A 23,204-nucleotide genomic window follows, 5' to 3' on the forward strand; every position below is an offset into this window, starting at 1 on the left:
GGGCGAGCCGATAATTTCGTTAAAATTTAACGTAAAAACTCGTTCTCTTCCTGTTACCAAGGGTGTGTATACCGGTGGGCATACGATCCGCTTGGCGCCAGACGAGAATCACTGTGTCTGCTATCGGATGCAGCGATTGCCTCTCGGCGAGGGCAGAGAAAATCGAGGTACGAGGCGGGAAAACCCGTCCTCGGCTTCTCCCGACGATTCACGGCACGTAGAAGATCACACGAACGTACGCCCGACACGTTACATCCATGGCAAAGCTGGATATCATTAACCAGTTAGCTATTTTCGACGAGTATACTCGTCGTGAAGAAACGCCGATATTTTTTGTTATGTCGAGTATACTCGTCGTGAGTAGAGAAAAAAGGAAAAAGAAGGAAAACGATCGTTTCGTTACAACTTAATTCTGTGTTACAACAAACACACATGCTCTGTTGTGTTTGACAAGTATACTCGTCGTGAAGAAGCGCCAATATTTTTTGTTATGTCGAGTATACTCGTCGTGAGTAGAGAAAAAAGGAAAAAGAAGGAAAACGATCGTTTCGTTACAACTTAATTCTGTGTTACAACAAACACACATGCTCTGTTGTGTTTGACAAGTATACTCGTCGTGAAGAAGCGCCAATATTTTTTGTTATGTCGAGTATACTCGTCGTGAGTAGAGGAAAAAGGGAAAAGAAGGAAAACGATCGTTTCGTTACAATTTAATTCTGTGTTACAACAAACACACGTGCTCTGTGCTTGACAAGTATACATCGTGGCTTACTTTTTGCGATACGTTGTAGGTACACACTTTTCGAAGAGGTCGCAGCCAGGTAACTGGTTGAAGGATCCTTACTATCAGCGATTCTATCGTAACATTGTAAACTCCTAGATCGTATCGTGTGTATTGTTGTATTAAAATGTATTATATCTCCTGTATAATTACGTATACAGAGGACGAGTCACTCAGGATGATCCACTGAAATATCTCTTTTAATTTTGGAGACAAGAAAAGGTGTTTGAAACAGAAATTCTTTGTTTCCGACAACGAGTCCTTACATGGAGGTCCAAACGTTTTATCAGATGGACGCACTTGAAAGATTCGCAGATTACGTACATTTTTCTTTTCTTAATGGAACCATGTATTTTTCCAACACCTACGGTTCTCAAGAGAATCTCAATGATCAGTCGAGGTCACTGAAAGTCACAGACTTTATATATGTAATAATGGATGAGAAATCATGCTAACGTTTCTGAAACAAAATACTCTGTTCTCCTTTTATTAACGGAACTGTTGGCTCCTCTGATTTGAAATCTAAAAGCTCGTTCCTTAAACGTTTCTCGTTATCTAGAAAATTGAAAGAACCATCGAGGTAGCTCGTCTTGGGTAACTCAGCTTCGACATCGTATCTGCGTGTTATATGCGTAAAATATCTTAAGATTCGTTTGCACGAGATCTGTCCACAAAGAAACCGACCCATAGACGATCCAAATATATTTGTCTCTCTAACTGAGTGCTGTAGAGTAATTAGTTATTGGCAATTATACGGTAATTAGAGCCGATGTAGAAAATATGGCTTCGTCATTTATGGGGCACCTTAATGAGCGATCCTACAAAGCGTATGACTCTCCGGATGGCTAGCCAGCAACGGTACCTCAATTTGTACGAGTGGAAAATCAGGAATATCGCAAGTTACATCTGACGATGACCGAGAAACGAAGAACGTGGATGAAGAGATATGGAAGTCGTGCAGGACAATTTGAAATCGATTAGAAGCGAAGCTAAAACGTTCAAACAGGTCGTTATAGGCGATGAATCATGGGTCTATGGCTACGACCCTGAGACCGAATTCCAATCCTCGGTGATCGTGAAACGCCATGATTTTCCACTCGTACGAAGTACGTCGGACGAATAAATAGACCTGGGATTTTTATGCAATTTCGCAACTTCGTAACTGGCGTGATGCGACCTACGTAGAAAGTTATTTCTCCTATTAACCAGTTGGTTAACTACGGAATTTAGTTTTGCAAATCTCTGGTGGGCTGCGCAAATAAAACAAGCGATGATGAGTTTACGCGTCAAACACGGGGGAAATGTTCGTGTTATAAATTTTGCAACGAAATTAAAGCGAAACGACGATGGCTTACATTTTTATGGTTACACAAGATTTCAAAATTGCAGCAAAATTACAAAATTCATAAACAAGAAAAATGAACAAACGACGTAAGAGATTCAGTGGGTCTTTTCAGTGTGAAATTCTTCGAAACGGGGTACGAGATAGAACTCCTTAGAATTTCATTTTTCCAACAGGCGGTATATTTTCGAAATGAATTTCCTTCAGACGATATAAATTTGGGCAAATGTTCTCCACGAGAGGCGTAGGATTTGCAGCGGTTGCTGTGCAACGACATAGTTTTCCACTTGCGACTCGTAGTTGGTCGACCAGCTTTCCAAGTTCGCTTTTGTGGAATTGCACGTTTCTCGTAATTTGTCCGACACGTCCGACCAAAAAATTTAATCGTATTATATGTGTTATATTATATATTATATTGTTATCGAGAATACGCCGACATACACGTGAAAATATCCATGCATTTCGTAGAGAGACAAGATTACGCAAACAATTCCAATATTCTCGATATAACGTGAAAATAATCGACTCAGTTTGTAAAAATTGTTCATTAAACATCGCACGGGGAATAACCGATATACCACAAAGAATAATCAAATTTTTCCTCGTACAAAATACACAACATAATTTTATTGGCAATAATAAGGCGAACGTGGCAAATTTCTATTGCTTCTTACTAAAATTTCAATTCTTTATGGTAAACGGTAATTTTTATTTCATAAGCGTGAAACGCACCGATGTACACTTTCTGTTTGACGCGTGTACTCGTCGAACGCGGTTAACTTCAACGTTAAAACGTTACAAACGCTTCTTTCCCACGTTTCTTACGTTCTTACGCGTCACGCGAATTCCCTACATTTTCTCGCTTTTAGAAAGAAACGCGGGAAAGTGCACGGTCTAACAGTTAATCGAGGAAACGCGAACGAACTTATCGCTCGACCTGGCAGAGTCCGGCCAACGATTTCACGTGCTGTACGAGCGAAATAAAATACCGAAAAAGAATTTCAAGTACAGTTTACCATGGAACCGCGTAGTTCGAGGAGAAAATTGTCACAGCTCGAGGATGCCGAGGTACGTTATTTCGCTCGTTGTATCTCGTCTTCTCCGACCGAAACTCTCTCACTCTGGAAACTTTGAGACACGTTGGAAAACGATCGTCGAGCGGAAAGAGCGGCGAGCGAGAGACTTTTGGCAGCGAAGCCGCGGGCGTCCGCGTAGTTGCGCTCGTCGGGGGCCGATTTTAGGGGCTAAACGTCGGCGAAAGGAGAAAAAGCGGCGTATTTTGATGCGCGCGCGAGCCGGCCTGCGTCTATACGCGGCGAGTACTCGTGCTCGAGAGTGCACGAGTGCTCGTTCACTGCACTCTCTCGCCGGCTCCAGGAAAGTGGTTTGAACCGTTAAAGCGGCGCTTTCGTTCCGCGCCTCTCCAGTCACCGCGCCTGGCCAACTACGAAACTTCCGATCCAGTGTTTTCGTACTTTTCCTCTTTCAAAAACTTAATCTCGCCCGTTTGTCACCATCTTCGCCTGCTACGAGTAATCTTCGTTGCTTAATCTTCCTCGCGTCCTTCTCTGCGTCTGAGAAGAAATCGCATAATCTACGAAGGAATGTGAGATCGTATTATAGAATTGCACACACACTTTTGCGTGTTATTTCATTGGATACACTATTATTATTGTGCTAAATAACTGTTTGTATTAATTCATTTTCAACTATCGTTTTTATCGGTATCTACTATAGATCAGAGATGAAAATCGGAGATTGAACAGGCTTACCCGTAGCGTGTCTTACACGTTGCCTATGATTTCACTGTCCAGATACTCGTGCATGGTACAGTTTTATACAGGCTGGTTGGTAACTGGTGGTACAAGCGAAAAAAGAAGTCGAAAATATAGAATACAAACTTTTTTTTAATTTTTCCATCGAGACAACGATCTATAGTGAGATCCGTTATAACGAGACGCGATAAAGTGCAGGCGTACCGAGTCAAAATTCAAAGTCGATTTTCTCGAAAACGAAGCCTCGAACGAAAAATTTTTATTCTACATTTTCGACTTCTTTTTTCGCGTAGAATCACCCCCTTACCGATTGTACCCCCTTACCGAGTCCTCATTTGCAATCTTCATTTGGATTAGCCATTCTAGTTATGCGATATAGATGATATTTGCTGGAACAAATACGATTATTACAGAATTTGACAAGTAACCGTGGCGATTAGATAGTCGAGATGCTAATGACAATGATCTTAGGTTCGATAACGAATACAAGAAATGCGCTTTCTTGCAAAGTCTGAGTCGAACTCAACTTACTTGTGCACAATTCAAGTGTAACTAAACTTACTTGTTCACTTGTATTCTCTTCTCTGTACCTCTCTATACAAATGTATTTTTTTAACGAGAGCTATACAACTACTGCATACCTCTGTTAGATAAAAACGAGTCCAAGCCTACTGTCGTAAATCTCGGGCAAACATAATCGGATTAAATCATATACAACTGCTTCTAGGTTTTATTATTTAAGTACAGCTATAATAAAAAGCCCAGACTAAAGTATTGGCGATTTTTTCAAAAATTCCAAAAGATAGGTCCCGATGTTCTTTCATTTCCGACATATAAATCTTTTCTTTTTTTATTATTTAGTTTGTACTTTACAATTAGCTGAGTTAGAAGCTTAATTGCAACATTACACGTGGATGGCTACCCCCAGCGAGATATCATCTTCGAGTTTGTCTATTTTATTTCTTTAGCGAGGTCAGTAGGCTGTTTTCTCTTTAGTCTTCTTTTTATCAGAGTGTTTTATGTGTATCAAATAAGAAAGAAACGACGGACGGGAGATTGTCGTATTAGGCGAATAACGCGCCACGTATCTTCTTGTATTTTCCACTTGAATTCGTATCGCGTACGCGTATCTTGGTGTCTAACTAGCCTAAAGCAAACCCTGGTGGGTAAACTAAAAGCTGGGATGATCCTGTCGGCGAGTGTTTGAAACTTCGCGTAATGCGATTAACGAGAGACGAGTTATATGTATGCAACAACTTTCAGCGTTCTTGGAGATTCAATTAGCCAGGCTGGTTATAGGCGCACGTGACGCACATGGCGCACGTGCTGTGGCTGCGTATCGATCAACGCATATTCACAGAGCACGACAGAACCGCGACAGATACGGTAGAAACACTCTGTACACCGTCTATTTACGGAATTGTCTACGCAGTGTTGGGCCACGCCGAGGACAACGCAAATGGATCGCGATTCCGCTTCCATTCTTATCAACCGTACGCTATATGCCTACTGGCTGTCTCAAAAACTTAGCGCCGAGCTTTGAGATACATTATATGATACTATGGATGTATTATATTATACAGGGTGTCTCTAGTAACTGGGACAGGCTATAAAACTTTGTTCCAAATGAAGTTAAGATATATTGTATTATATTATACAGGGTGCCTCTAGTAACTGGCATAGGATACAGAATTCTGTTGCAAATGAAATGAAAATGTATTATACTATAGATGTATTATATTATGTCATATATATTATACTACGCTATGGATATATTATACAAGATATAATTCGTTATAAAGGGTGTCTATAATAACTGGGACAGGCTATAGGACTTTGTTGCAAGTGAAGTTAAGATATATTGGATTACATTATACAGGGTGTTTCTAGTAACCGGTACAGGTTATAGAACTCTGTTACGAGTGAAGTTAAGATATATTATAACATACTATAGATATATTCTATTATATCATGTATATCATACTATGTTATAGAAATATTATATTATACAGGGTGTCTCTAGTAACTGGGACAGGCTACAAAACTTTGTTCTAAATGAAGTTAAGATATATTGTATTATATTATACAGGGTGCCTCTAGTAACTGGCATAGGATACAGAATTTTGTTGCAAATGAAATGAAAATGTATTATACTATAGATGTATTATATTATGTCATATATATTATACTACGCTATGGATATATTATACAAGATATAATTCGTTATAAAGGGTGTCTATAATAACTGGGACAGGTTATAGGACTTTGTTGCAAGTGACGCTAAGATATATTATATCATACTATAGATATATTGTACTATACAGGGTGTCTCTAGTAACTGGGACAGGCTACAAAACTTTGTTCTAAATGAAGTTAAGATATATTGTATTATATTATACAGGGTGCCTCTAGTAACTGGCATAGGATACAGAATTTTGTTGCAAATGAAATGAAAATGTATTATACTATAGATGTATTATATTATGTCATATATATTATACTACGCTATGGATATATTATACAAGATATAATTCGTTATAAAGGGTGTCTATAATAACTGGGACAGGCTATAGGACTTTGTTGCAAGTGAAGTTAAGATATATTGGATTACATTATACAGGGTGTTTCTAGTAACCGGTACAGGTTATAGAACTCTGTTACGAGTGAAGTTAAGATATATTATAACATACTATAGATATATTCTATTATATCATGTATATCATACTATGTTATAGAAATATTATATTATACAGGGTGTCTCTAGTAACTGGGACAGGCTATAGAACTCCGTTGCAAGTGAAGTTAAGATATATCGTATTATATTATAAGGGGTGTCTCTTGTATCTGGGACAGGCTATATAGTTGGAAGCAAAGTTAGAGAAAAATCGTAGAGGAAAACTTCCCACTGTTTAACGCGATTTATCGTATTACCGTACTCGCGCGGATGTATCAGTACACTGCAGTTGCAGAGTGCAGATACACTTTTTCATTTAAACGAAACTATATAATTCGCTTGTAAAGCATTCCATGTACTTTACCGTGCCAACATGATATAAAAATGTATCAAGGTAAATAGCTGGAAAAAGTAATTACTTTGAAAGATGTAATTTTGTAAATTCTTCCTTCCATGCGCTAAATTTAGCGCTCTTAAAATCGAAATAACTTTTAAAGTGGTTTTGGCGTTTTTTGGCTCAAGTAACTTAATATCTTTCTGTAAACGATAAAAACTTGCATCGACTGCTTTATAAATAATTATAAAGTTTCATTTGAGGAAAGGATACAGTTTCACCGGAGCATCTGCGAGAAAATTACTACGATCGAGCCTGTTAAACAGTGAAAATTTTTCCTTTTCTCTTTTCTTTGTTGTATCCATTATATTTCGTGTTTAACCGCGATACAAGGATCTTTGCGATTATTTTATGTACATCTACTCTTACAGTATCTTTGAATAAACTTAGATGCTGCTTATCATTTCCACGGCAATCTCGTTTTCTTTTCGTTTTTCACAGCGCAGCAAAATCGACGCAGCAGAACGCCGATTTGCAAAATTTTCCTCTACGATCTTTCCTCAATTTCACTTGCAACGAGGTCATAGCCTGTCCCAGTTACTAGAAACGCTTTGTATAGTACGTGATATATATCGTGCGCCTAAATTCACGGTACGAACGAATCTCAGGCAGCTTGTCTAACTGAAAACGATACGAGCTTCAAGAATAACAAAACTACGCTTTATTCTCGAGAGACTTCAGCTTGAAAACTCTTGTACCTAACTAATTCTCGGTTAGATAGGAATGGATAATTCGTCGTTGCAGTTTTCCACTGTTCTACCTGCATTAGTACGTAAACTGAGGAAATCCAGTCCCGATAGAATAAAGTTTACGAAGTCGAATATTATCGCGTGGAGTTTGGACTTAAAACAACCGAACATTTCTCGCTATCCGAGCGTACAACTTCCACCGTATTATCACCAACGAGACGTACATACGTGCGTCGATTAATAATACTCTTTTCCTTAACCTTTCTGCTTCGAATGCCGCTTATAGGCGGCGCCCGCGAGATGACCCGTGGCTACGAACGCCGCTTATAGGCGGTGACCACTCGACGAATTCTGATTTCGGTACCCCATATATCGGACATACATCAGTGCCATCTGTAGTCAGTAATATATTTTTTCGTTATCGGCAGAACATTTTCCGTTGATTTTACCGATATATTGGATTAATCGCTTCTTAAAAGTTACTTATTGTCGAAACAACATCAAAACGTTTTACGCAATATATTTCAAACGTCCAAACGATCGTATACTGTTTCGTGCTAAAAAATCTGTCAAATCCATTGGCAGTGAAACGATACTTCATATACGGTTCTTACAAGAATTATTGTTATTTAAGACTTAGGAAAACGTATACACAACGACCACGCACACTGTGCGCATTTCTGGCGCACGCTTCCGTTCAGTGACAGTACTTCGGCGGATTGGACTGCCGAAGCGAAAGGGTTAAAATAGTTGGATCGGTTAAGAACTATTAGGTTGACAACTAATTGATTGCGGATTTTATCATTAAGTGGTATTGACAAAATCCGTAATTACATAGTTGCCAACCCACTATATTTGCTCCCCTATTTTTCATTTCTTATAATCAACACACCAGAGAACAAATACGAGGAATTGGAAAATAATCAGATATTTTGACACTTGCGAGTTAGGTGTGTCAATACCACCTAGTGACAAAATCCGCAATCACATAGTTGCCAACCCAATAGATCGACGATGAATTGGCAATGGGAGGTCGCGCTACACGCGAAAGAAGGTACGAAACGCGGAATAAAATTTGTTCTGACTGTCGAGAGAAACACAGCCAATGGATAAAAATTAACATCTTTCATGGCAAATGTCGAGACTGTCGGATACTTTGCCGCTGTATGCAACGTACCTTCTCGCACGAGACTAGCCTCAGGTAAAGACGATTGTTTTACAGAGATGACAGAAGCTTGATTTCCTATCGACGATTACCGATTGTTTGCGACGTGATTTTATAGGGAAAAAAAGAGGAAAAGAAGGAACGAGAGGCGAACGAGGAATAAGTGGATCAACGGAAGAGCGACGGATCGTGAGACAGAATCGAATAATGGAGCGTGGAAGGTTGACAGAACGGTCGTTAATCAAAGCGATTAATCGAATGTCACGGAACACGTCCGTCGCTGAATTCCACGGCTTAGAGAACGGTACTTGAACGGCCTGTACATTGCACAATACTTTCCAATCTTCGGCCATAATGAGCCGCAACAACGCGCCACCTGCGAAATGGGGCATTTTATCCGCGTTTCCTCTCCTCTTTTCTTTCTACAAGTGAATCGTGACGGCAATCCGGTGTCCTCTGTATATTCCTTTAGACTATGGCCGCGTCTGCATGACTCAAGGTTCAGCCTCGTATCGATTAAAAACCGAAGGAACGCACGTAATTACGTTTGCACGCGAAATCGATCGAGCATTTATTCGAGTGTCTGCCGTGTTGTAATATTAATCGAACACGTCCACGGTTCGCCATTTTATTCCCGCGATCTCGTTCGAAACAATCGCTTTGGAAATGCAGAGGAAGACAAATGATTTTATATTGGCTTGGCAACTAAGTGAATGCGGGGTTTTACGTTAGGTAGTAATGACAAAATCCGCAATTACTTAGTTGCCAACCTATTATATTTGCTCGTCTATTTTTCATTTTTTATAATCAACGCACCAGAGATATTTTGACACTTAGGTTAGGTGTTTCTTGTCAGTTAATCGCTTAATTGCCAATAAGGATTTGAATACGTTCCAGTGAGCTTGATAAATTTTCAAACTCGATTTTCTCGAGAAGTGAACCTTAAATGAAACAATTTTATCGCATATTTTGCTGTCGTTCTTTGGTAATTTATTATTCCACCGCGTACTGTATATTATCGTAAATCGTTGGAAGATCGTTAATCGTAAGTTTTTCCAGACGAAATCAAGAAACATAGAAAAGGTGGAGTGAATCGGTCTGATTTCTGAGAAACTCCGTCAATCTGCTATCTGGCGATAGCTTGGCCATGAAAAAACGTAATACACATTACGACGAGAATCGTGAACAGAATACAAGGCACACCTTGATGCGACATTTTTCACCAACACGGACTGTTATGGAAATCGTGGCACGAAGATACCAGCGAACTCGGCTCACCGTCAACGTCATTCCATTTCCTCCGTTTTCGTCGTTTCGTTTCGTTCGAACGTACTGTACTTTACAGCGTATTGATTTGGCAACTAAGTGATTGCGGATTTTGTCAATACCATCTAATGTCAAAATCCGCAATCACTTAGTTGCCAAGCCAATGGAACACTCGCAGTTGAGCTGAAAAACAGATAGTGGGGAAGCAGCTATCGATGAAATTTAATCTAATTAGTAGTGTGGTTACACGAGTAAGTTTTATCGATACTCTGTATCTTTATCGTACGTAGCTTATCTACTGAATAATTGAAATGAATATTTACATTTTTATGTATTTAATTCAATTTCATTCACATACTTACTCTACCTGTTTTACCTGTTCACATCTTTTTCTTCACAGCTACGTTTCAACTGCATTTATCGGAAAGATACTTGGGTTAATAGCCGATCAATTGAACTCGTTGTTGGTCGAATTCTGTGAATTCGAACGTGACCTGCTAAGATAATAAATAGATAAATGGGAAAAATTGGAAAGCTCCCATTATACGAACTCCAATTATACAGAGTGGTCCGTAAATGGTGCTACAATTGCATTATACAGGGTGATTGTAGGAGAAAAAATTGCACGTAAACGTGGAATGAAATTCGTTGGGAGGATAATCGAGTTTGAGAATTTGCCAAGTATACTTAACGCTGGAACTATCCGATAGTTAACACGAGGCTATTTTTATCAAAAACAGTCAAAATGATTGGTCTTTAAAAAGTACGTAATGACAGAATATTTGTATATTTATTGATTTAGTACTTTCTTTCAGAAGAAATTCCACGCTATGTAGTACGTTTTTGGTATTATTAACGATGATCCCTAAAATGATCCCTAAACGAGGGTCGACACATTTACAAAATCGTAGAACCAGTCGTTTTCACCGCTGTGGTATTTCTAGCGTCAGCATCTAGCGATCTAGCGATCGATCCTCAATTTTCCCGATAACCGATATCGTCATATCGAACGATACGCAGTACAAATATAAAAAACGCGTGGCAAGTTGTAGAAAACGAGGAAACTGGCTAATTGAGTTCGATAAACGGATTGCAGGACCCTTTTACACTTTAACAAGTACCAATCATTTTCACTGGTATTGATATAAATAGCCCTGATACAAAATTATTTTCAGTTTGAATACGTAAAAAAGAAAATAAAATTCATTATATTATTCTTTTAGTTATCGTTGCGAAAATATAACACGAAGGAGGAATTTTAAAATAAAATTGTAAAACCAGTCGATTTGACTGTTGTGGTAGTTCTAACGTTAAACCCGGCTCATTCCTAACCGAACGAGAGCGAATAATCGACAGGTGGTTGAGCTACGCGTGAAAACAAGCGACAAAAGTAAAGTAACATTCTTTCGTGAGATATCTGTTCTCTGAGCCAGATAAATTTGTAAATGTCATCTTCATCTTCCTCAAAACGACGGCTTAAACGGACAAATTTTATTCTACAAATTTTTTCACAATTTCCAGTTATCTTCGCACGTGTACAGGTCTCCAACCGATTGCTTGCTCGCACCTAGCCAACTAGTTCGACCACGATTGGTTCCATTATACTTGGACTATTTTTCTTATCTTTTTCTTTCTATCTGGTAGAATTTTTACAATCAATTCTCATTGAGAATTATAAGTAAATTATTTTGACGTGGTACTGTAACTTGGATTGTAAGTGCTTATAGTATGTTTGATTCTAGTTGGACTATTGGAACTCGATTTTACGGACCACCCTGTATAAAGTGTTTGCCCTGCGACAAGTTCAGACGAACGGAGTTCCACTGTACTCGATTGGCCTCGTCTAGATTTATTAAAATATCGAGAAACGTTGATGCGGAGGATCCAACGGCAGAGATTCAGCGATTACGCGGATCCACATTCGGCTTTCGCCGGAATCTCGGAAGCTCGGTTAGGCGATGATTCTCGAGCGATCGATCTTCCGATTGCTAAAGGAATCTCGTTGTAGAGAAAAATAGGTCGAGCGCGTTCAAAGCCTTCTTCTTGCTTTTTTCAATTCGATTCGCGTCGATTCTACTTGCAGCGAACGTAATCCAGCGACGATTCGATGCTACTCACGTTCAAGTCAGAGCCACTGACCTATTGTCAAGGTTGCAATGGTCGTGCTAATTGAAAGTTCGTTATACGATGTCGAATCGGCGCCACGTTGAATCCCTCGGGCCATCAGTTTACCGAAAATTAAGGAAAACTGGCAACGTTCGCGGATAGACGTGGCCCTGTTCCTTAAGTGGAAAGTTAATTTTCCAGGAAATGGATGAATCTCGAGGGGGAGGTTTCGCGTTACGGAACTGGCAGGATAAAATGGTAGATCGTTGGTTGTGCAATGATTCGACGAAATTATCAAAATTGAACACGTAATTTGTGTATCTGTGTATTTCCTATTTGAATGTTCGTATTTCCATATTTTCTATGTTTCTTGTATCTTCTATATCTTTTTACATTTTCTATGGCTGTTGTTCTATCGTACGCTCTATGTGTACGTATTTCTTCCTAAGGAAGCTTTAAATTTCATACTTAAAAAAGTAAGAAAACTCGTTTTTTTTATTTGGTAGACTATTTACAATCAATTCTCATTGAGAATTATAAGTAAATTTTGTATTATAAGAATTATAAGTATTTTGGCGTGGTACTGTAACTTGGATTATAAGAGTTTATAGTATGTTTGATTCTAGTTGAATCCAATGCTTAAATCTAAAGGGTATTGTCCTTTTAGTCTGCGGATCTGATCCGTCGTGTCAAGTAATTGGGTAACTAATGGGCTTTGGTGGTTGTTAATTCTTATGTTATATCTTGTTGAGAATTTTGCATCCTAATTACCGAAATAACGGTATAGGAACACTAAATCTACACTTGGAATTTATATTAGAACAATTATATATTTACTTGATCAACGATTCCAAAGATATTCATCGATACTCACTTGCACGCGTCTCACCTTCTTCCATACCACACTGTTAATCGAACAGTTTACATTCCTCTGTTTTCGAGAAGCCGCGCACACACATACTTCCACACACTCGTATTTACGTACGTGTATCACCACTACGCGGTCAATCTAGTCTAGCACATAAAATTACGCGTATCTCAACATATCTATTACCGAATTTGGATATTTCTTCTTTAACCGTGGGTATCTTAAGGTCGCGATGCATCGTTTCGTTGGTAACACACCAAGGTGCGTCTACCAAGGATCTCAGAGTTCTCGATTGGAATGGTTGAAAAATTTCTATGCTGGAATTACTCGCTGTTCCCCATAGTCGGGTCCCATAGGTCCAAACAGGTCTTAACACAACCTTATATAACGTTATTTTACTCTGCGCGTTTAAGTTGCAGCGTCCGCCAATGAGCCAGTGGAAGTATTTTAGTTTCGATTTCAATTGTTTGGATCTATCTAGGATGGAATCTCAGTTGACTACGAATTTGTAGCACGTTCGAACGAGCGATTCGACTGGCGATCTTCGCTCTTCGCTCGTTATTTATATTTTTAGCTGGAAATTCTCAGTTCGAAGTTGCATATATCTAGAGATGTAGCGTGCTATCGTGGACGGATTACCTGACGGATATCTGGTATGTGTTGTCGACGTTGTCGTTTGTTGTTATATTAACATATCGTAGTATCATGGACGAGGAGCCTGGGGGATTATAAACAAGCGGTTGCTGAGCATGTACGTAGCGAGGCTAAGACAAAGGACAAGGGGTTGCTAGGGGACAATAAACGAATCGACAGCAGTACGAGATGAGAAGCCAGAGAGTGCTGATCGCGTTGTCGAGATAGCGTTGTTAGCGTTGTCGAGAGAGAGTCGAATCAGCGTTGACGAGACTTGTCAATTAATTATCTACTTGTCTTAATTATAATACGTTGTTACGATTAGTTCACGTTAATGACCATTGTTTAATTGACATCCGTTTAATCCATTTATCGTTAATAAACTAATCATAACAACGTAATAAGCATGGTCTTCTGTTTAATTAACATCCGTTTAATCCATTTATCATTAATAAACTAATCATAATTAGTCACGATACTACAATATATTTTTATAATGATTTTGCGATCAGGTGGTAATGACAAAACGCGCGATCGTTTAATTGCCAAGCCAATACTTATTCTCCTCTGCTACTTTTCGTTATCGTCTTTCAGCTATCTCCGCAGCTGAGATCATTCGCGACGTTGGAGCACCTTCGTGGCCCTGACCTAATCTTCTCTCTTCGCTCGGAAAATATCCGAAACGTAGATACGCAGGAGCCTTAGGACTTGTTACGCGTCATTCCTCCGATTCCAGCCAGCCTTGGTCGATTAACACGCGTCATTCCTCCGATTCCAGCCAGCCTTCGGCAATTAACACGCGTCTCTCATCTCCGGTCTCATCCGATCAAACACACGCTGCTTCTCGAAACAATTCAACATAGATTTTCTGTGTTTCGTATGCATCGTGTGGTTTGCACCGCGCTACGAGCACAACGTGTCATGATTATTCACCGGTAATGGCCTTACTTGATCTAAGGTCCCTCGAGGAACGTACGCTCGTCGCTGATTTTTCTTCGCTGCACGAAACAATCGCTGACCTTACGAGCGGTCCGCGTATTTTTTCATCCATCGACATTTATGCGCTTAGACTTCTCGCTGGTCTTTAGGCGAACCGTTGCTCTTCCAGTTTCACGATTGCGAGTCTAAATATTTCCATCTAGATACCCTAAATCGCGTTTGCTCTGTAGCTGACAGTTTTTCTGGCCGCATAAATCTTTTCTCCAGTCCAGTGACTCCAGCGAGTCATCTACGAGACGTTATCTCCGTCTTGAATTTACTGCGAACTAACTGTGCTTTTCATATTCCACATTTTGCAAAAATTCCTGTTCTTTTTCGTTTCTTCTCTAAGTGTCCGTCTTAACTGTCTGTCGTTGTAAAATACTTAATGTACGCTGATGGGATGGGTCCTATAAATAAATAAATAAATAAATAAATAAGAAAAGGGTTTTACTGGAAAATAAGGCTGTATGCAAATACTCTTTATAGCCAGTGTATAACGGGTGATGCTAAAAACGAAGCGAAGCCTTGGTCACGTTGTTTTAAAGCGATTCAAGGTGATTCGGATGAGCCCATTACACGTCGAGTATGGCGTTCGTCTCAACCTATTCAATGGAATCGTTAGGAGGAAAGGTAACCGGCGAGCCGGTTTACCTGCGACTGTTTACTCATAGCCGGCGTCGTTGCGATGTTTGTTCCCTCTTAACCCAGAGTCCCCCGAATTTTTGAACGTCGGACGTGCAGCGAAACTTAAGCTTCAGCCTGCTTCGCACTTGACAATTATCTCACGAATTATCTGACCTTATTTTTCAACTTTATTCTAAGACGAACGCGCGTTTCGTTAGTCGAGCTGAAAAATTCACGCAGTTCGCGCGAATAAAGCAACTTGGTTGAACGACAGAGCTGAACAAATTAACTGGATACGGTCTTTAGTCGAGTTAAATTCTCGTTTCTCTGTATTGGTCATTTTGTAATAGAAACTTGTACGAGGTGAGTCAAGTTTAAGATAAGATGACGGGAATGTGAAATTTACGACTGTAGCTGGAAAATCAAACTCCCAGCACGAACGAAAAACTTACGTTGGATTAAGTGCGTTCACCTTTAAATAAATAAAAGCAATGAAAATAAAAATTTGTTTGGAGCGAATCAAACTTAAGGTTCAGACACAAAATTCAGGAAACTGATGTTCCAGATAAGATGATGGGAATGTGAAATTCACGACTGTAGCTGGAAAATCAAATTCCCAGCACGAATAAAAAACTTACGTTGGGTTAAGTGATTTCGTCTTTAAATAAAAACAATGAAAATAAAAATTTGTTTGGGGCAGATCAAACTTAAGGTTCAGACACAAAGTTCACGATACTGATGTTCCAGATAAGATGATGGGAATGTGAAACTCACGACTGTAGCTGGAAAATCAAACTCCCAGCACGAACAAAAAACTTACGTTGGATTAAGTGCTTTCACCTTTAAATAAATAAAAACAATGAAAATAAAAATTTGTTTGGAGCGAATCAAACTTAAGGTTCAGACACAAAATTCAGGAAACTGATGTTCCAGATAAGATGATGGGAATGTGAAATTCACGACTGTAGCTGGAAAATCAAACTCCCAGCACGAACGAAAACTTAAGTCGAGTTAAGTGTTTTCCTTTGCGTTAATAATTCTGTGGAAGAATAGGTTTGTTCGAGGTGAATCAAACTTAAGGTTCAGACACAAAAATCACGAAACTAATGTTCCAGATAAGATGATGGGAGCGTGAAATTCACGACTGTAGCTGGAAAACATTGAACTGGTAAATCAAACTCCCAGCAGGAACAGAAAACTTACGTTGAATTAAGTGCTTTCGTCTTTACATAAATAAAAGTAATGAAAATAAAAATTTGTTTAGAACGAATCGAGCTTAAGATTCAAACACAAGAATCACGAAAATAATGGAAAAATTGAAATTGTTACTATAGCACTGACAAAGAACTTAAAAAATCCAACTTTGAGTTAAACTCTTGCTTTCGTGCTAGTCAGCCTGTAAATAGAAATTTGTACGAGACGAACCGAGCTTAAGGTGGCACGAAATTCGTGTCCTAGATAATACGAACGTAAAATTCGGTCGAAATCGTCGACGAAAGACGAAACGATCGCTTCGAACAGTACGAAACAGACTTAAGGACACGGTTACGGACAGTTTGCGTTAGACGAAGCTTCAGGTAGGGTGGATCAACCTCGTGTACACCTGCGTTTCCTGTCACCTGACGACCGGAAGTCCATCGTCCCCCTACAACAGCCAATTCACTCTCGTTTTTTGACCACAACGAAACACGAATTTCCCAATCTGTGTTTCGTGAAACGATAAATATCAACGGCAAATGTAAGAAAATATTAAATGGACGATATTTCTCGACCAGTCGTACATCGAAATCACGTCGATAGCAACACGTCACGCGATCAATTTCACTTTCTAAGAAACTTGACGTCACCTTCCACGAAGATTCCTCACGTTCAGATAGCAACGCGTCCCCTTTCCGTTTGTAAACTCGTTTCCGCGTAATTCGCACTCTGTAAATGACGAATCACTTGCAAACTTTCGACTTAGCTTCTAATAAAACGAGTAATTAAATAATTAATGGCGTGCAGACTCTATGGAAACGATACGCCTCCATTTCGTTGTTCAATTTTTACGTTTTGGCGGATAGAACGAACTATTCGATTGGTAAATAAGTGACTGCGGATTTTCTCACTACCATCTAATGACAAAATCCGCGGTCACTTAGTTGCCAAGCCAGTGATTGAAGAATAATCGGTCACATTCGAACACGCTTTATTCTCAAAATAAATGGTAAATCCATAAATGGTAAATATCTTCTACAAGACGAGTATCTACTTTAGTTTTCACGTAGCTTAGTTTAACGAAATCTCCGGCTGCTTATCTAATATCGTTAACATTTCTGAAATATTCAAGGAGGTGATAAAGCAAATGGAACGACAATAATTAAATAATTAATAAAGAAAATGACCGTAGGATAATTTTCATATGCGATTGATTAACGATCCAGTGAATTTCAAAATTGCTCTCCAAAAAAAAAAAAAAAAGAGAAAGATACCTTGCGATTCGTGGCTATAGAATTCTTAGCCATTTTAACCAATCAGCTGTTTTACGCGAATATACTCGTCGAGAAGAAATGGCAGTATTTCGCGTTACGACGAGTAATAAACCTAAAACGTAAAACGGTCGTTTCGTTACAACTTAATTCTATCTTACAACAGCCGCGCGTACTCCGTGTTTGACGAGTATAGTCGTCGTCGCTTGCCTTCCGTCGTACGTTTTACGTATACGCTGTTGAAAGAGGTGGGGCAACAGCCAACTGGTCGAAGTCTCTTCGAGCCTGAAAATTCGGATTTCGGCGTGGTACGTTGATCGTAGTATCATTTTCAACGTATCGTATTTCGACACTCGCTTCTTCACGAAGAACTGTACGAGAAAGCGAACGATGCCGGACCTGTTTAACATTTCAAGCTACTCGTCCGCATAGACAGAGAGACATAGAGGAAAGATAAATTTTCTGTATCGGGTAGTTGCCTTTTTCAAGCGCTAACAGTAAAATAAACAACTCCCCCGTAGATCGAGCGACGCTTAGCGCACGCACGTGGCCAATCGACAGTCTGTTTGCAGGGAACACGCGGTGTGCGTCCGCACCTGACAGAACAAACAGCCTGATCAATCGAGCACGCGATAGACGCGCAACCCTATCGGTGAGTCACCGGTGACAAATAAAAATTCATGGTGACCCATCGGTCTTTCCCACGAGTAGATACATCGACAGTCAAAAGTGAATATATATATTTTTTTTTATTTCGAAGTATTTTACAATCAATTCTCATTGAGAATTATAAGTAAATTATTCTGGCTTGGTACTACAACGTGAATAATAAGTGAATAATAAGTCTAGTTGAATCCAATGCTTCGATCTAAAGGGTATTGTCCTTTTAGTCTGCGGATCTGATCCGTCGTGTCAAGTAGTTGGGTAACTAATGCGTTTTGGTGGTTGTTAATTCTTATGTTATATCTTGTTGAGAATTTTCCATCTTAATTACCGAAATAACGGCACGGGAACACTAAATTTACACTTGGAATTTATATTAGAATAGTTATATATTTATTTAATCAACGATTCCAAAGATATTCATCGATACTCACTTGCACGCCTCTCATCTTCCTCCGTACCACACTGTTAATCGAACAGTTTACATTCCTCTGTTTTCGAGACGCCGCGCACACACATACTTCCACACACTCGTATTTACTTACGTGTATCACTACTACGCGGTCAATCTAGTCTAGCACATAAAATTATCTCAACATATCTATTACCGAATTTGGATATTTCTTCTTTAACTTTGGCCCGATCACCGTACTACACCCGTAATATTTAAGTTTAGCCCGTTCATGTAATACGGGTCCTGCCCGATCTTCTAATACCTGCTATGCCCGGTGGGGCTGTGCCCGATACGGGCTATGCCCGATACGGGCTATGCCCGATGGGGGTGTGTCCGATGGGGCTGTGTCCGATGGAGCTGTATCCGATGGGGCTGTGTCCGATGGGGCTGTGTCCGATGGGGCTGTGCACGATAGGGACTGTGCCCGATGGGGTTACGCCCGATGGGGCTATGCCCGATGGGGGCTATATATCTTGGCGAGATGTTTTTGTTATATAGAAATCTAATAAGTGGGTTCGTTTGTACTGAGGTAATTAAGTCTGTTAACGTTAATGCATTTCAAAAGGCTTAATCTGCGCGCTTAAGTTGAATCGCCTGCCAATGAGCCAGTAGAATTTCTTTAATTTTAATACAAGTTGCTTGCATTTATCTACGATGTGTCGTTTCCATGTCATTCTTCTATCCAGGATCATGGATAGTCAGATATCTGACTGAATCTTTGTTTGGAATTGGAATATTATTTATGGTCACCTGGTGAATATACTTAAGAGAGAAAAGGAAACAGAAATAGGTTCGCATAATATTGACTTACCACGCACCTAGTTACGTTTCGTACTTTATAGCATCGTAATTCGTGTTCCCACGTACTTGGTATCTTCACAGCTTAATTTATACGAGAGTCGTTGAAAGAATTTCCTGGCTTCGCGGTATGCCAGATACACTCACTTTCAACTCACATTGTATATACGTTACTGTCACGCGTGTACAGCGTATCACTGTATAACACGTTACTCTCGCAACTCGTACGTCACGAGATACGTACAATTGGAGCATACGATAAACGTTAATGGACTTTGCGATTACGAAACGAAACTGTCGAGTTTCCGGCGAAAAATTCGCAATCCGATAATACACGTTTCGACGATACAAAAAGAGAACAAGAAGACGAAGGCAACTTCGTGTAATTCGAAAAGCAATGTAACTTGGAAGCGTTCAATTTCCAATTCGCACGCTCGCGTCACATAGCCATTTAAATTATCGACGTAATCATAACGAGGTAAAATTAACACGGACAATAACCGTCAAGGTCTGGCGATATAGTTATCAGCGTAAAATTCTTCTTCGTGAAAGCTTCAAGTAGCTTTGAAATTTCGTTCGTGGACCATCGTGCGCCATATCACCGAGCCACACGCTTCGTTCTTCCGATGAATTTGAAAAAAGCTACGAACACAGGCTTGAGCGAAAGATAGGAACGTTACTCGTATGCACACAGAAGGAACGAGTAGAGAGATAAGTTTTCGATATCAGGTGCCGAGACCCGATAAAGCACATTCCAGGCCACAGTTCTCATGCTGCACGCCGACCGTGTGTCGTGTCAACAATTTTTCGTGCCCGTGTGTTCATCGGTGTTTTTTCACGCGGTTCGTTCACCTGTTGCCGCTCTTCTACTTATCAGAGGGGCTGCTTTATCCCTCGTTCATCCAGAGGACTACGGTTATGCTGCCAAATCGACGATGACCGACGTCAGCTGGATCTCTTGCGACTCTTGCAGGGCCTGTTGGCTCTGTGTCGCTCACAGACTTGCCATCCTCGCTCTATTCTGCAGGTAAACCAAGGTTTCTCGTAGATGCGATACGCACTGACTCATCGAGGTATTTCATTATCGTAACAGCTTATCGTAAAAATCTTCTAGGAATATATCGCGTGTGTCGTATTATTCGTTTCGAAATTTCATTAGCTCCGATGAGACGCCACCGTCTCGATTATGTTGGTCAAATATGAAATCACGCTCCACCGACCTCGCTATAGAAGTAAAATAGTCAAACTCGAAGATGGTATCCATCCACGTGTCATTTTGCAATTAAGTTAGAAAAATTCAGCAAATGTCCAGCTGGACAAATTGTAAAGTACAAATTAAATAATAAAAAAGAAAAGATATGAAATCAATTTGCAAATTTAGTTACTGTATGCGTTATACGTCGGCGTGTTAAATTGTATTTTACAACATTGCGTGTATATATATATATAGCGTGTATCGCGCAAAACATTTAGAAACTCGACTATCGCGATTACGTTGGTGAGATAGGAAATCGGACGGATATGAATATCGGTCGTTGTACGGGTGAAAATGAGTGGAAAACGCGGAGTATAGTTGTCTCTTGAGAAACTTCGTTTCCGAAAGGATAAATTTGAAAAATGTTACTTTATATCTTTTACTTACTTTCGTTTCTACGATAACATCCTACCGATCGTTTGCGCACATCTAGCCATGTTTCGGTATACTTGATAAATCGTGAAACTCGATTTTTTCGAAAACTATACCTTAAAATGAGGAAACTTTACCGCGCATCTCGTTCTACAATTTTCGCAAGAATCACCTCGTAGCCGCTTGTACACTTTATTCCGCCACACCCTGTATATTACGATTAATATACTACATACAAAAATATACGTTTGGAAAATTGATGTGAAATTTGACCAACTTGATCGTGACAACCGTATCTAATCACAATGAGATTGTAAAATGTTTTAGATGATAAGTGAAATAATACGTAAAAATTGTTTATGTCAAGTGTTCAGATGCTATACATATATATTGTTATATATATTACTTATAGAAACTTATAGAAACTTACGAGAAACTTAACAAACAGCGACATGTACAAACTTATAGAAACCTATAGAAACTTACGAGACACTTAACAAAGAGCAACGTTTACAGACTTATAGAAACTTATAAAAACTTATAGAAATCTAACGAGTAACAAACAGCAACGTGTACAAACTTATAGAAACATAAAAGAAACTTAACAAACAGCAACGTATAAAGATTTATAGAAACTTATAAAAACTTATAGGACTTATAAAAACTTAACGAGTTACAGACAGTAACACATACGAACTAATAGAAACCTACAGAAACTTAGAGGTAACTTAACAAACAGCAACGTTTACAGACTTATAGAAACTTATAAAAACTTACAGAATCTTAACGAGTAACAAGCAGCAACATATACAAACTTATAGAAATCTATGGAGACTTAGAAGAAACTTGACAAACAGCAACGCATAAGGATTTATAGTAACTTATAAAAACTTACAGAAACATAACGAGTAACAAACAGCAACATATACGATCTTATAGAAACTTAAAAGGTAATAATTCGGATAATAATATATATATTATCCGAAATTAGATCCCGAAATACGATAATAGAATAGATCTGTTTTTCTTCCAAAGACAGGAAAATATCTACTCGTATATAACGTTACACGTTGCGTGCAGGGGAAAGGTATTTAATGAAATCAGCGAGGCACATTTTCCTTCGCTTGACCCGAAATAAACGAACGTCGGTGGCATAAAGCGAGGGAAAATAGTCGGTTGATCGAATTTCCTCGCGGAAACATCGTTCGAGGCAAAAACTGGAAAAGAAGAAGAAACGAAGTTTTCGGGACGCGACTTCCTCGTTTTCTTCGTATCGAGGCTATCTCCTTGGGAAAGAGCAAAGCACGCTTCATCGATCATAGATAACCACCGCTCTTCGTTCACAGGTGAATTGCAGTCGCTTCACTCGAGAATCGAGATTGCTCGCCAACTGACTCAATCTTAAAGACCTCTAGTCGAAGCTTCCGTAATTCTAACGTACTTTCGATCGTCGCGTCGAAACCCACGGTTTAAAGTTACGTTCTCACCGAAGCCAATGAGTAGAATGTTTCAGTCGTCGCGCGTTTCAAACAGTATCCAACGAGCATCAATTTGTAGAAACATTTTATTTGCACTGAAACGACATAGTCGGAGGAACGTTTGGATTTAGTTTCGCTTTCAAACAGACGTTTGTTTCCGTCGTGAAATGTTTCTCGTTCTTCCTTCAGCGAGGACGCAGCTTAACGTTGAGGCTCCACTGGAGCAGAGTGAAACAACTTTTTGCCGCCTTTTGTTGCTGCGTGTTTCAAAAAACATTTCTAACCAACAGCAGCTTTTTGTAAACTTGTAAAAATTTAGAGAAACTTAACGAGCAAGAAACAGCAACATGTACAAACTTATAGAAACCTATAGAAACTTACGAGAAACTTAGCAAACAGCAACGTATAAAGGTTTGTA

At 39.4% G+C, this 23,204-nt stretch overlaps 1 protein-coding gene and 1 pseudogene across 1 annotated transcript in view; both read left to right on the forward strand.

The window, feature by feature from the left end:
* The window catches only part of LOC100743494, a 129,329-nt gene that overhangs the window by 49,670 nt on the left and 56,455 nt on the right, over positions 1–23,204 (forward strand).
* On the forward strand, positions 7,086–9,546 carry LOC112212512 (annotated as a pseudogene).

Source organism: Bombus impatiens, unplaced genomic scaffold (genome assembly GCF_000188095.3).
Source record: "Bombus impatiens unplaced genomic scaffold, BIMP_2.2 scf_0203, whole genome shotgun sequence".
Classification (NCBI taxonomy): Eukaryota; Metazoa; Arthropoda; class Insecta; order Hymenoptera; family Apidae; genus Bombus; species Bombus impatiens.